Raw genomic sequence first — 16,364 nt, 5'->3', positions numbered from 1 at the left:
CCACCTTCTGAAACAAAACTCTATTAATCTCAAACCTTGCAAGCAGCGCAACATGCCAAACCAATTACTCGGGTATCATACGTAAAATGATAGAACTTTCCAAGTCAAAAGGAACAATCCTGTTGATGTCCTGCTATGTGCCATTTTACAGCAAAGCTCTCCTCTTGGCTACTTCTGATCTTTTCCAATCTGTTGTAGTCTGGATTCTCTCTTACTAGCTGCACTTTTGGTTGCTTCCTCTTTCAAGGCAGTTTCCAGATGTTGTTGCTTACCCATTTTTTCCCTGTCACACTGCATCCTTTGCCTGAACTTCTACACCATTCCCTCCTGTGTTTTCCCCCACTATTTAACTCACATTCTAAGTCAAGATTTTGAAACCTGTTGTAAATTATATTAATTGGCAGTTCTTTCCTGCAGCTGTGTGCATTTCTTAAGACCACATACTTACACGGCTTGGGGGTGTGTCTTTTTTTACCTTCTTTGGACAAATTTTATACTGAACCAAATTGCATCTGGTTCTAACACCAGCTGAAGAGTCATGCTGGTACCTTTCAGGGTCCTAGCAGGGTCAAGTTAATAATTATTTTGTATAGTGTTCAAGCGGAAGAGAGATCCACTGGAAACTTAAAAGGAAAATCGGTTTATGTAAACATGCTTGCATACTTCATGTTATCATGGGTAGCTCACCAATTATTTCCTACTTGCTAAATGCAAAAATACATTAATGAATAAAGAGCTTTAAAAAAATCTGAGTCATGAGGTTGTCTGGAAAAAAAAATGAGGCTACATGAGCATGGGCAAAGAGTTTTATTAGCCCTGCAGGAAAGTTTCTCTTTTTATTTTAGAATCAATGCAACCTACAGAGTTTAGAAAATAATTATTTAGAAAATAATTTAGGTCACCTTAAAATTGCAGTATTAATTCCCACAGTTCCCTTTTTAATATGACCTCATAAATTAAAAACAAAATCCTGAAAATATTCAAAGAAAATATGATTAAAACATAGAAGTAAGACCACAGCATTGTATCAGGCTAAAATAAAATCCTGAATCTATTCAATATCTTCGAGTTCTAATAAAGTCATTCAAGAAAAGATCAGTAAGAAAGTAACTGGGAAAAGAGAATTAGAAGATAACACCTTTCAGCTTAGATATTATAGTGACTTTTTCCCATTTAAAACTAGAATTTAACCCCTAGGTTTCTTGGAAAATGATAAAGTGCCATAAAAATATTTTCATTTATACATAGGTCTGAGCCAGAAAGCTCAGAACCACTGTGGCAGAATGTCTGTAACTAGTAAGGTTGACTGTAAAAGACATGTTTACTCTGACCTCTAATTCATTTTCCCCCATGAAGTTGATCAGTTCCAAAATCTAGATTGCAAGTCCAGAAGACATCTATAGTCATGCAGGGAAACTAAAATTGTCTCTACTTGCTCTTCATGTCTCACATATTTTCCAAGAATGACTTCCCAGAATAAAAACAGTTGCAGCCTTCTCCTGTCCTATATCCCTAAACCTGAAATAGCTGAAGACAAGGGAGTAAAAGATATGGAGAAGCTAAGGGTCTTACATATATGTGGTGGGTTGACCCTGGCTGGACACGAGGTGCCCACCAAAGCCGCTCTATCACTCCCCTCCTCAGCTGCACAGGGGAGAGAAAATACAACAAAAAGCTCATGGGCCGAGATAAGGATAGGGAAATCAGTCATCAAATACTATCATGGGCAAAGCAGACTTGAATTGGGGAAATTAGTTTAAATTTATTATACTACCAGTCAAAATCTGAGTAAGATAATGAGAAAATAAAACCTAAATCCTTCCTCCCACCCCTTCCTTCTTCCTGGGCTTAACTTCACTCCTCATTTTCTCTACCTCCTACTCTACAGCAGCACAGTGGACAGGAACGGGGGTTGAGGTCAGTTTGTCACCCGTTGTCTCTGCAGCTCCTTCCTGCTCAGGGGCAGGACTCCTCACACTCCTCCCCTGCTCCAGCGTGGGGTCCGTCCCGCGGGACACAGTCCTCATGAACTTCTCCGATGTGAGTTGTTCCCACGGGCTGCATCTCTTCATAAACTTCTTTACAAAGAGGTGCAGTCCTTCAGGAACAGATGGCTCCAGTGTGGGTTCCCCACGGGCCCACAGGCCCTGCCAGGAGCCTGCTCCAGCGTGGGCTTCCCAGGGGTCACAGCCTCCTTCGGGCACATCCCCCTGCTCTGGCGTGGGGCCCTCCCCGGGCTGCAGGTGGGTCTCTGCTCCATCACAGCCTCTGTGGGTGCAGGGCACAGCTGCCTCACCATGGGCTGCACCACGGGCTGCAGGGGAATCTCTGCTCCGGGCCTGGAGCTCCTCCTCCCCTCCTTCTGCACTGGCCTTGGGGTCTGCAGAGGTGTTGCTCTCACATATTCTCACTCCTCTCTGGCTGCAACTGCACAGGTGTTTATTTCCCCTTCTTAAATACATCACCCCAGAGGTGCTACCACCATCGCTGATGGGCTCGGCCTTGGCCAGTGGTGGGTCTGTCTTGGAGCCGGTTGGCGTTGGCTCCAGCAGACACTGGGGAAACCTCTGGCAGTTTCTCACAGAAGTCACCCCTGTAGCCCCCTCGCTACCAAAACCTTGCCACACAAACCCAGTACAAGAAAGAAGCAGAGAATAAACCCAGCGACAGACATATCTGAGGTTCCAGTCCCAATGCAGCCTACTGTATCCAGTGATCACTGAGCCAAATGAAGCTTTGCTCATTGCAAGATCTGTGTCCCCTCTTCCTGCTTCCCTTCTCCACCTCTCTGTAGTACTCTAGGTCTCTCCTATACCCTTTCTCCCTCTTTTATTCATCTCACCTCTGAACTTATTCTTCTGAACATTTCAGAACATTTTTCATAGCGTTTTTCAACTTTTCTCTCCTATCCCTCTCACCCAGGTAACGTCACACCTTCCATGCCAATTTCCATTAGTCGCTGGTTGAACAGCAGCACATGCTGCTGGCTTGGAGGTGTGGATGTGCTGCCTGGCCAGTCGGTACACGTTTGCTGACTGATCAACCATGGAACAAATAATACAAATGACTGTTGAGCTCAAACAAATGCTTTCTTCAATGAAAGCACTATTGAATGTCTCCATCCAGATACCAATTTCCACAAAGGTTGTAGGAACATAGTATCCTTCAAACCTCTATCCTTCTGACAAATCAATTCTAAATTAGTTAGTGTTTTAATAAAATACCACATTTGCCAAATTGTGGAAATACTGAAAAATGTAGTATGTACAAATGGTTGTCTCCATGCACAGAAAAATACATTTCATATACACTCTGGCTGCATTTTACATTCTGTTGGCTTTTACTACACATCTGAAGGTAAGCAGGCTAACAAGTAGCTTTCTTTTCATATCCAGTAGAAGAATGATGTCACTTACTCCAATTCTTACAGCTTTTTGGGCTGTGAGACTACTGGCAAATTTTTCACAACTTTTAAATGACAGTGTACTAACCAATTTATAGTTGAATATTAAAATGCATCCAAAATAAAAATAAGTTAACCTTGATTGAATTAATCCGTTTTAATAGATTTTATGCACATTTCCTCCAATAATATATATTATAACATTAGGCCAACAAATGCACTATCAAAATGAGTACATATGTCATTGATTTAAATTTTCCTACACCCTTTTTCTTTCACTTGCTGTATTACCAGGTTTTGAAAACAAAGTTCCTGAAAACAAGGATCTTGGACAGGGTCTTCAGTTCAAATTGATGAATGCTTGAGTGCAATGAAGCTCCACTGTTTTACACCAGCAGATCTAAGAGATGTTGTGCACAAAATATTGTGCTTTAAAAAGTAATGTTGTTATAATTAAATTAACGTGTAATAATACAGAAATGATATGCATTTTTTATGTGTACACACAAAACACTGACAAATGCGACTTATCTGAGGCTTGTCATTGCCCCAACATGACTTTACAGTGATTCATCAGCCTGCTAGCCAATCTATAATAAATTAGAGAACTTCAGTTGCATCCAGTGTTCAAAAACACTTGGGTTCAATTATCATCAAATCAACTAATAAAAAAGATAAATATTTTTATTTTTGAAAAGAACTTGCATTATCGATTAGACTGTGTGGTTTAAATCGGCTTTGGAATTTGGACAAACAAATAAGTGTTTTACATAGCCAGCTGCACATCAAAAGTAATTTTGCAACACAAAAATTTTCTGGCCAGACCTGCCTTTTAGACAGTTATAGATCCCAGTGGAGGCATGGGAAGACCAGAGTTCAAATTCAGTTTACTATGGCAGTTCTCCCAGCTCTGAATCTTAGCCATGTGACTGGCAATGCTTACTGTCACCACAGGGGAGTCTTAAAAGGGAAAAGTGGTAGCTCCGACATTCAAAGAAAAAGCAAATACATAACTCACATAAGAGCATAATGTTTCTCAGTAGAATTTCAAGTTATTTCTTAGCATTGTGCAGGTATCTCATCGTTGCTTTAGAACGATAGCAGACATAGAATAAATATTATCACACAGGAAAGTGCATTTGTCAGCTTATCTGCCTCAGTGAGCATACCCTGAATAAACTAGATACACTGTGAGGAAAAAATGATATTACAGCTATGTCTGCATTAGCGAGCACCGTGGTACAGCAGAAGCGGGTCTACTGAAGTACTAATGCTGAAGTATCTGTTGAAGCAGCAGTTACTATACTGACAGTATCAAGGACCTGACATCCCTGCATATATATGCCTTTTGAGGGTTTCTGTTTCAGAGTTGCTCTAGTTTGGGGTTGTGGATGGAACAGCAGTAAGAGCCTGGTGTGTATTAGGGTGTACTCCTGGAGCACAAGTTTTACTTGAAAGGAATCCAGTTTTTGTCCTCTGGGACTTCACTGTGATACAAACCAAAAATGCAGCAAGTGTAGTTGACTGTGAGGTTTGTTTTAAAAGCATACTTACAATCTGAACTGTAATATACATGTACCTGAGCTGGAAAAGCATGAAAAAGTGTTCCAGGGTAAACAAACCAGCACCTATTATGATAGTTCTCAAATCATGGACATATATCATCACAACAATGTATCCATGCAATAGGTTGAATACTTGTATACCTGTCTTAATTCCAATGCAGTATTTGGCATTTGCTTAAGTGGCATTTAAAAAATTTTTTTTGTGAACTTTTCAAGTCTTTTTTCTAAAATTCATCATTATTCAACCAGTCCTACCAATTGTTGTTCTTTTGTAATTTTTACATTAATTATAATTTAGGGAGGCTTCTTTCTTCTGTTAGATTCTTTCAGTGAATTATTTATACTGTATTCAGCATCATGAACTTAAACATACACTCTATTTATATCAGTATAATTTGAATATTGTTAACCAATCTGGAGTCAAATAAGAAAAGGGAGCCCTGGCATTGCAACCTACTACTGCTCAGATTTTCCCTTATAATACATGTCTTATATACACCAATGAGAACTGTAAGACAGAGGCTAGCTATAGAGAATTTTAAGAGGGCAGGCAAAGATGTAGCACCTCTCCATAACTGAGGAGTATCACAGATGGGGAGTGACAATAAATCTAAATTTAGAATGCTGCCATTATACTGTGCTGGATGTTTGTGAGATCAGCCAGTCTATACTAAATAAAGCAAGAGTGTCTAAATCTGGCCAGTGCACAATAAAATCCAAGATGACTATAAATGCTATTGTCATAGAAGCTTGTTGAGAAATCAAAATACAGTGTAATAATGCAAACAGGGTAGTGTGATTTGTGAAGAAAAAATGTGCAATTCCCTAGTTGATTTCTATTTAAATTTTGGAGGGAGACAAGTATACAGCTTTCTATGCAAAAACCAGTCAAAATATAAGCAGATTGACAAGATAGTTATTTTGTAGAAGTTTTTGGGAGCAGACACCAATGCTGACCCAGTACTGACCCAAACAACCTCTTTAGATTCCTCGGTTTTACTCATTCATACAACTGGAAGTAATGACCTCTTCTCAGCTCTAGCATAATGGTGGTTAAGCATTTAATCCGAACCTCTGGCAAGCTAGTAAGCACAGCTAATCACAAATTGGAAGAACTGATGTATTCACAGGCTGACCCTGTAATAAGAAACATCATATACTACCTCTTCTGTCACTTTAGAAACTCTACAAACTCAAAAATGCAAAATCATATATGATAGAAGGTTACTGTTATGAGCAAGACAGATGCTTTCCATCCAACAAATTATTGAGAATTTCTACAGGTCTTTTCATAGTCAAATTTATATAGATACTTTAAAAACAAACGGTAATAATGTTGTCATATGGCAGCCAATTTGGACAGCGTAAGAATAGATTTGGAAAACTCTCCCTGCAACAATCTTCAGCTTCACAATTTTTTAATAATCCAACATTCTTCTCAATAGCGATACAAATGCTATTGACTCATCTCCTTGTAAAAAAGTATCTTCAACTCTGCATCAAAACTGTCAGTCAGTGACAGCTATGACGATACATTTTTGGTATTTAAAGGTGTTTTCACTATCAAGAGAAAAAAGTGTTAAGTTGGACAGAATGTTTCAAGAGTTTCAGAGAATACAGGAATTTTTTATCTTTAGGTCACTCCACCTCCAGTCAGGTCATTGCTTGCTGGTGTGACACTGACCCCTGTAGAACAGATCAGTGTTTTAACAGTAACTAGCAGATGATCAACCATATCAATAAAATTATTGCTATTGCTGTCAGTATTTGCCAAAAAGCCAGCCAAGAGTTCAAAAGACTACATGGGCATAAAGAAACCCCAGAGATTATATTTCTTCAGATGACTTCTATAATATATTTCAAATCTACACTGCTGACGGCACTACAGTTTAAGAACGTTTAAACTTGTTTCAACAAGCTAACTCCAGGACGAGAAACAATTCTGCTGAGGTATCAGAGAGCATGGTATTTGGTTAATTATCCTGCCAAAAAGCAGACTGATTAACCTAGCTAAGTGCCAAATATGGGGAACATTGTACAAACACTGCTATGTGTATTGAACCTGTTCTGTATAATCACCAGATTACAGGGCTGTCAGTCTGCTATGTGCAGAACCTAAACTCATATGCAAAATGATGGAAAAGCTGGTCTACAAAAGATACGTGCACAGAACAAAATCATGAACTTTGGCAGGACATAATTGTAATTGCTGAGTCAAAACTATATTCCTATTTCTTAAAACAATTTAAGAGACATTTCTGACATATAATTTATACATAAAATCATAATTAGGCTATTGCTCCCAATGCACTACTGCTGCTTATTTTTAAAAGTGTTGCAAAATTTCTTTCCAAAGAGAAAAGCAGTGTGACCTTTTTACCCCCCAGATCGATAAAGTTCACAAATCCTGAAGTTCTGAAAAAAATATTACAATCATTTCAAATGGTTTCTTCGCATATTTTTCATCTAAATGAAATTTTCAACACTCCCAAATTGTAAAATTTAGAAGACAAGAGGTTCGTAAGCAAAGCTACTTCAAGTGCTTCACAGCTCTTGCTATTTGGGTTCCATGCAGTACAAATTTTTATCTGTGGTGAGATTATATTTCAATGACACAGTTTGGCAACTGCACTAGAAAAAGCTATAAAGATGAGAAGATATGTAACAAAATCATAGTCCTTAAAGAACAGGACTATTGCTCCACCACAAATAGGCACCTACCAATCTGATGGCAAAATAAAGCATTTATATTATTTTTAATAAATAAAAAATGTCTCATTAAGGAAAATGCAACTGATTTTTTTTTTTCCTTTTCTTGTTAAGATATTTTCTATAAAGAAAACATTACTGATAGAGAAACCAAATTTGTAGTTCAGAAGACATAAGAAGGAGAAGAGGTCATTCTCCACATCTTTTAAATTCTATTTTCAGTGGGCAAAATATAGGTTACATATAGTGTACTTATTATTCTTCCAGATTAGGAAAATCCCTACTTGGAATCAGCTCTTCATATTTCAATGGCAACAGTCAAACTGAGACTTCTGGTGAGCAAACAAGCTCACCAAGGTATTCATAAAGGAAGGAAAGACAAACTTGTTAAAAAGTTAACTAAGTTAAAAGGAGAATATATTTTGATTCATTCCCCTGGTTGCACCACAGCCAAAGGGACTGCTGTCCTCATGGGGAGAGTGAAAAGACACCAGTTTTATAAAAGCCCAGAGGGCTAGAAGTGGATAACAACCAAAAGCGATGGCTTGCAGCCATCAGTATATTTCCTTCATTTCCAAAAAGAACTTCAATATGTGCTTGAAATGCTTTGTTTTAATTTGTTAGCTGTTCTGCAAAGATCTCTTGATAATACAGAATGTTTCCACAATAAATGTTGGCCAGAACAAGTTTACTCTAGAGTTTTACTCTATCATTGAGCGTTTACAAAATAAAATAAATTTAAATAAGTAAGGTTGGCCAAATTCAAACCACAAATCAGAAAACCACCAAGTAGGACCATCCTCCCTGCCAAAGCTTAATGTGACCTAATGGGAGAGCTGTAAGAGGTTAGAGTTGGTTTTTATGTAGCTTCATGTAATATTTGGCAAACCGAAGGGGCTGGGCCAGGACTCCTGATCCTTAAACAAACATTTGATGTAATTTTTTTTCACTTTTTCATCATAATAATACTCTGCATTCTGCCCTCCTATGACCTCAGCCCCCTTTCCCCAGGGTGGGTCGGATTTAGAACCTCCTTCTTCACTTACGAGTGCCATTTGAATCAGCCCCTTCCAGATGTGTTTCACCTCCACCCACAACAGGCCCTGCAGGTCCAGCAAAGTGCAGTGAGGGAAAGGACCGTGGGGAGAAGGAGCTGTGCCCTGGCAGCGCATCAGTTGGCTTGCAACTTCTCCCTGAGTTTATTATTCATAGCACTGGTGGGAGGGCAGGGGGCAGGGTGACTCACACAACATCTTGTCTAAATTGAAAACCAATACCAATCCACACCCCTGCAACCGAGAAGCAGAGCTGCGGTGGGTCACTGTGGTCAGTTTTGCTTCCAGTGGATGTCTGGGCCCCAGGGAATTGCTGCTACAGGCTAAGCAGGTCACCCACTATCATTAAAATGAGAGAGAACAGCAAGTTTATCTTTCTCTCCAACCCCTTCAAAGAAGCGATCTCCATTGCCTGTTCTCTCTGACAGAAGCTACATTAATTTTTGTGACAAAAGTGAGAGCCAACGTGAAGTCTCTCAAATTATTTAATTTGTATGAAACACAGAGAACTGTATAAAAAGCCACAGCATTCCAATTTAGTGCTACTCTAATAATATGTAAAAATTAAATAACCATCTTACCAGCACTGATCCAACTAGAAAAAGGAATGTTATTTAACCTGAACTCCACAATATTTCAAGTGCAAGTAAACAAGAAAATTACGGTCTTAACTACAGATTGGAAGAGTATTGTAGTGAGGCAGAAAGAATGTCCTTTATTTCAGGTACTGCTATAGAAAAAACAATAATTTAACTGTGTTGAATTTAATAGTAAAGCATTTGCCTAAAAAAAGTAGAGTTAACACGCTGTTCCAATCATATTTTAAACTCAAAACTCCAGTGATTTTGCCACCAGCAGCGAACTTCACTACCTAAGGACTTTCAACAATGATTATGACTTTTTAACTTCTCCCGCTGTCGTGGCTTTCTCTCACTGTTTAACAATCCTGTATAATCTTGTCTTCATTCTGCCCCTCAGTGTGATTTTTGATGCCCAGATACCTAATGTTGTTGACAGCGCACCCTACCCTGAAGAGGGGCAAGGGCAAAGTACAGAACGACACAACCTCAACGACTGGAATAGGCACTCCCAGCTGGATGAGCAACTGGGATGGGGATCCATCAGCGCTAGTCTAGGGCTGCCGGGGAACCTGCCTAGCCGAGGAGGGAAAGGAGGTTCCCAGGATGCTCGAGGTTGTTTCAGTCGCCTGGAGCGAAGCAAAGGCAATGAGGACAATAGGAAATGGTCCTGCCTAGGTGCTGCTGCAACTTGTACCTCCCAAGTGCTCCTTCCTGCCTGGGATCCAACAGGGAGGAGACGTTCTCTTTCCTGCTCAAGAGTGCCACAGTGGCCCCAAGTGGTAAATAAGGAAAACTTCAAGCAGAAACCTGCAAGTCTTCCTGTGGCAGAGCCAAATCCTAAATTAAAGGAATGTGTGACAAAGCTGCCAAAAGTGTGACACTTGGCAGCTCTCCCAGCCGCCTTCTACTACTTCCCTTCTAGTCCCCAAAGTATCTGTGATGTGAGTAAGGGGCACGCTTAAGTAGCTGCTGGCCCTTTCCCACTGCAACTGCTTGGAAGAGGACTCGGCTTCTTCAGGCGTCACTGGGTTAAGGTAGAGAATGTGGCTCCTGGGCCTTCTGCCCAATTCCCAGTCAGATGGTGGAAAGCAGCATAGGATATGGCCATCTCTTTCTGAATTGAGGAAAGCTTCTAACAAAATTAGGCTCCTTTCTTCACAAAGCTACCCAGAAGAAAATAAAGCATCGGCCAAAAAATCTCTACCCTTGCTTTCTTTCCCAACCCTTATGTCAATTAGAGTTAACTCCCACTGAACTATATACCAGCTATGGACAGGGATAACTCACTCCCTTCACATCTGTTTCACAAAGCAGTGCCCACCCCGAGGTACTAACTATGCCTTCACAACCTTCTTTCAGTACCTTCAATCTCAACACCTTGGAAGTGAGATACATAGGCTTTAGTGGTTTTCCCTGTAGGTAGCACACTCGCTCTTCACCCAAGTCACAGAAGTCATAATTAGAGAAAAATCTCTCCCACCTTGCTATAAACTGCTTCCATCTGGCTAAAATTAAGTTAAAATTCTTTCTTCTCAGCTTAGACTGATATTTCTAATATTTCATTTCCAGAGGGGGGAAAAAACAGCAAATTACCAAAGTGTTTCATATTATGTTACACTCTCCATTGAACGGAACATCTCACTGACTCCTTTCCACGTAAGGATAATTGTGTTTTATCCACTAACATTAAAAAACTCTAAGTATATGCCGTCTTTTCCCCTAAAAGTAGAGCACTGTAGAAATATGCAGGTATTCGATCAAAACAGCTAGCCACAAACCAATGGAAAAGTACTATTTACACACACAAAAAACACCTCAGAGGAGCAGAATAAAAATGGAAGTATACCTCAGTTCTCAAAACAATAATTTAATTATCAAAAATATAATTTTAGTTGGCAAGATACATACACACAATATTTATTAAATGTTCAAAATGTGTGGGTAATGCTTTCATATCTTACTGATACCATGAGGGGCACAGGAATGCAATTATTGATCCAGAGAGAAAAGAAGTACCGCATTATTTCCTGTTAACTCTTGCAGTTCTTTGGAACACCCCATCCTGCTACCAATCAGACATTACTCTCTTGAATTTGAGATATCTAACCTATGAAATAGCACACCAAACAAACAGTAGCTCTTTATTTTGTAATTTTTCACAGACCAGAAAGTTTCCAGACTTCAGAAAGACCAGACCAAAAATTTCACCCAGTCTGGTCTAGGGATTTAGGTTCTCATCCCCACAGAGTCATTGGCTAATTGTGTGAAATCAGCAAATTTTATTAATCCCTGCAGTAATCCCTATTAGTAAAAAGTTGCCTTTTGTGACCTCTGAATGAAACGCAAGGTATTGTTATTGCTGAGGTGGACTGAGGAATTTACAAATAAGTTTAAAATTGACAGAGCTATGTTAGGGAAACAACTTTTCTATTTCTATACAATAGAAAGATATTTATACAGACAATCTAGATTAGATATATTGAGACATAAATCCATTCTTTGAGTAGCCTATTATTACAAAGACCATTGAGAAAGCTGTAGGCCAAAGTAAGACCATTTGTTTTACATGACAGATGTCTTTGACAATTGGGCACTTCACAGATATATTTTAAATGTGTTTCAGTATGGAATTTTTCATTGCACCTTGTAGATGTATTTTTAATAGAAGTTGTCTTAACAGACAAATGTACAGAATCTAGTTTAGTATGGAAGATAGCCATTTATCTGCTGTAAAGTTGATTGAAGACTAACTGTGGAAAACCAAACATCTCTTCTCTTCTAGAATTTTGGGTCTCTATTTGGGCCTGAATGCTAGAAACCAAAGGTTTCTGTTCCTACTTGTCATCCCTAAAGAAGTAATCATACAAAGAAATTGTACAGAATTTTCATATTTCTCACAGTTCTGTAAATGCAGACACTTTCTATCTTCCTAAATTCGTAGACTTCATGCAAAAGTTAAGGCTGCTGTTTTCCAATAGTCTGTCTCCCACTTAGTGACACAAGTTCCTTAGGAGCATAACTCTGCTGAAATACTGAAGCTTTATTTGCCTGCTTCTGCATCATGGGAGTCATTCCTTTTTGAGAGGGATTTCAAAATAGAAAATTGGCCTTCTCAATCAAGATCTGACCATTGGTCCTCCATACTATCTTCAGAGCCTAGCAGAAAGCTGCCTCCCTGGAACTAGAAATTGGAATCCCTTAGTATTCCTTGAAATACTTAATTTAAAAGCGGACTATATTTTTTAACCAAGTATATTTTTTAAGCATAGGGTTGGCTCTTTTTCTTTTAGAAATCAAATTTCCTCCCTTCGATGAAAATTTATAAAATTTTTGAGAGAATGGGATACTGATGGGTAATGCTTTAATATAAAGGGAAGACTACACCAGCCTGTATTCAGGTCTCTCATGAATTGGTGTTTAATGTTCAGTGGCCTCCAATGTAAACTTTATCATATGGGTGAAAAGCAGCATATGAGCATACAGTACAGATGCTTCCCATGAATTCAGTTTCAGGATCTTAAAAAACATCATAGCTGAGATTGTGACTTACATGACAAATCGCCTAGGCATTGCAACCCCAAATAGTATGAAAGCACTGGTTATTGTTGCACATCCTGCTATTGTAGCACAGCACATGAAAGATAGGGAGAGAACAGTAATTTTTTACAAGTGCACAGAACATTTACATTGCTTAAACACAGGGATTTTGTAGAACAGGATCAGGGAATTATATCTGCTATTCTACACATCCCAAACACAAGTAGTTCAGCAACACAGCGGTACCGTTACTGCATCAGGGGCCCTGTCAGAAAATTATTGAATAGCTGAAGCATTAGGTATTTTTAAATTTATTATATTTTGTGACCAAACTGGCAACTGCAGAGGGGTTGGGACTATATTACAGTGTAATAAAAACCTCATAAAACATTTAAACAAACTCACACATCTGCAGAGAGATGGGAGGTATGTAATGTAAGTCATTGCTAAAGTCACCTCTCACCCTACTAGCTGCTGCAGGAGCAGCATTCAGTATAAAGTACCTCTGTGGTTTCTCACTCTCTGTCTTCCCCCCCATACACACACACACACTCATGCATGTCTATTATTTACAAAAGTGGGGGTTTGGGGGGTGGTTTGGTGCTTTCTTTAAAAAAAAAAATAGTTGAAAGTAAAAAACCATGAACAATTCTGGAATTATTTTAATTTCAAACAAACAAGTGTAGAGACAAAGGAGATCCAAATCTCACTTTATCTTAGTCCCCATAGTAAGGAAGTCTTGGATACAGGTCTTTCCTTTAACTCGTATCTAACAACCTCTAGAGTTTCACTTGATTTAATAAAGAATATTCCATGGACAAATTCTTGACCTACATCCTAAGATGACATTCTTATTGCTTGTTCTTCGAAAATTTAACAACAGCTCTACAGCATTCCTTTTGCAGATTGCCAGAAAGCTTATGTCTCAATTATATGCAAATGTAGATAATGTGTGAGGTAGGATCCACAATTTCACTCAAGGGACTACCTCAAAACCAGTCCAACAATCAACAATCCTCTGTCCAAACCACAAAAGACAATGAGAGATGAGTGCTTGGAATGTCTTAAAAAATTATGGCCGCCAAATTGTTTGAAGGCAGTCAGGAATGTATACCGAGGACTCATTAGAGTTTCTCCCTGGCTGCTCTCTTCACTGCAGCATATCCAGATCAGCTCCCAGAAGGCCCTTGATGAAATATTAAGTTACTGAGCTGGAAAAAACAAATATCTTCAAAGTTTCATTTCTTTCATTCTTGATTTCATACTGACCTACTCTGAGACATGACACAACATGGGATATGGAACACTCTACAATGCAAAACAGCATAACCACCACCTTTCCTACTATTGAAAATATGGTTATTTTTGCCAGCTGGAGGCTGAGCAGAAGCTTTGTAAAACTCTGAAATCCTTTGTAGCCTGGTGGTTTATGTGAACAGATACTATCTTAGCATACTGAAAACTTCCAAGCACTTTGTTGTTAATTCACTTCTTTTTGCTCCAGCTTTTATCTTCTAACTTAAGAATCACATTTTGACTTATAAAGGTGCAGAACAACAACACCAATAGCCCAAACCCTGTAAGCAGTAAAGCCACTCTGTAAGTGTAAGCTTTCTAGAAGGCTCTGTGGAGACCTTATAGCAGTCTTCTAGTACTTAAAGGGGGCCTATGGGAAAGGTTGGGAGGGATTCCTTATCAGGGAGTGTAGGGATAGGGATAGGGGTAACGGCTTTAAACTGACAGAGGGCAGATTTAGATTAGGTGTCAGGAAGAAATCCTTCCCTGTGAGGGTGGTGAGGCCCTGGCACAGGTTGCCCAGAGCAGCTGTGGCTGCCCCCTCCCTGGAAGGGTTCAAGGCCAGGTTGGACGGGGCTTTGGGCAACCTGGGCTAGTGGAAGGTGTCCCTGCACATGGCAGGGGGGTTGGACTAGATGGTCTTTAAGGTCCCTTCCAACCCAAACCATTCTGTGATTCTATGATCTTGCTAGTAAGAGCATTATAGCACGGGATAAAGAGAAGGGGATGAATGCCTAATAAAGCCTACATGTAATGGTGATTTCTAGGCTGGTAACTTGTTCCTGAAGAACAATTCAAACACAGCAAGCTCTTACTAACTTAGAAAACATTTTTAGAGCTATCATGAGATAAAACAAGCCATGTATTAAAAAAAGCTGCTGAAGACATTTAAACTCTAAATAACTTACCAATGTCTCACCCAGCTACGAAATCACTATGAAAAGATACATTTACACAGTATCTCGTTTACTAACCTACTGTAAAATAATTTTGTGATCATGGATTGAAGGAGTTTGAAGTTTTTAATGATATTTTGAAAATGACCTTGAAAGAGGAGTTTCAGCTTTATCAGCTTATCTAATTAAACCAGTTTAGCTCTGCTTTGAGACTCTTCCACTTAAACCCCCAATAGTTTGTTCTTTCCAAAGCCAGGTGAGTTCTGTGTTTCAGTGAAGAGGTCTCCATTACACCATGTAGTGTAATGGATACAACTGGGCGCAGCAGTATTTGAGTATGAGTGGCATTCATGACATCTACTTTTGAGAGTTCAGACTGAAGACTTTTCAATGCCTGTGATTGATGCCTCAATTTCTCCTTCAGTGGTTTTTAAAGATCAGTGTGCACTTCAGAATTACAGTATAAAATCCCATAAAATAAGCTCCTGGGTCTTATAATTTTGGAAGCTCTATAGAATATGTTGTCTCTGCTCAAACCTTAAGACAGATTGTTGCCAGTATGGTTCTCACAAGAATTTAAAATAGTTCTGGACTAGTCATAGCTTCACCAGTTTATAAAGGCATTCAAAGGAACCAGTATGCTGGTTTGAGAGTACAAAAGCTTAGCACTGGTGTTGCCATCATAGTTTCTTTCCTAATCACCTCTTAGTACGGCTGCTAAAAGAGTGATTTTTGTCAATATTTTATGATTGTCTCTCAGCAGTCCAGCAGTTTCAAATTAAGCTTCTGTCCAAGATGAAGGCTACAGGTATAAAACAGTAGCTTTAAATTACCTTAATTGACCTTAAAAGATTTTAAATACCAGTGATGAGTAGACACTTCCTAGAGTCCATATCATTTATCTGTACTGAATATTTTAAATACATCATTGTTAGTCTTCTAATGTACAGAACAAAACAAGTCAAATAGACATGTATACATGGACATATATATAGCCCAGTACCCTATGTGAAACCAGTCATGGTGAATGTTTATGGAAAAAAAATAAAAGAAGCAGGAAAGCATAACTGACACTTCTCAGACACACTCTCCCATGCCTAGTTTCTGGGCTATTTATGTCATCATCCTTCCCTTTCTGAAGGACCATTAAAAACAATTTGCAGCTCGTATACTACTTATAGTTCTACATAACAACTTACAGCGATCTATTCTCTGACTGGAAATTGGAGATTTAAAGTTCATTATCAGATATTAAAAAAATCAAGGTCAACAGATAATACAATACAAAAATCCCTCCTGAATTCAGGGAAGATTATGGATGT

This window comes from Athene noctua, chromosome 4 (assembly GCF_965140245.1).
Source record: "Athene noctua chromosome 4, bAthNoc1.hap1.1, whole genome shotgun sequence".
Lineage (NCBI taxonomy): Eukaryota > Metazoa > Chordata > Aves > Strigiformes > Strigidae > Athene > Athene noctua.
This window is presented reverse-complemented; position numbering follows the sequence as displayed.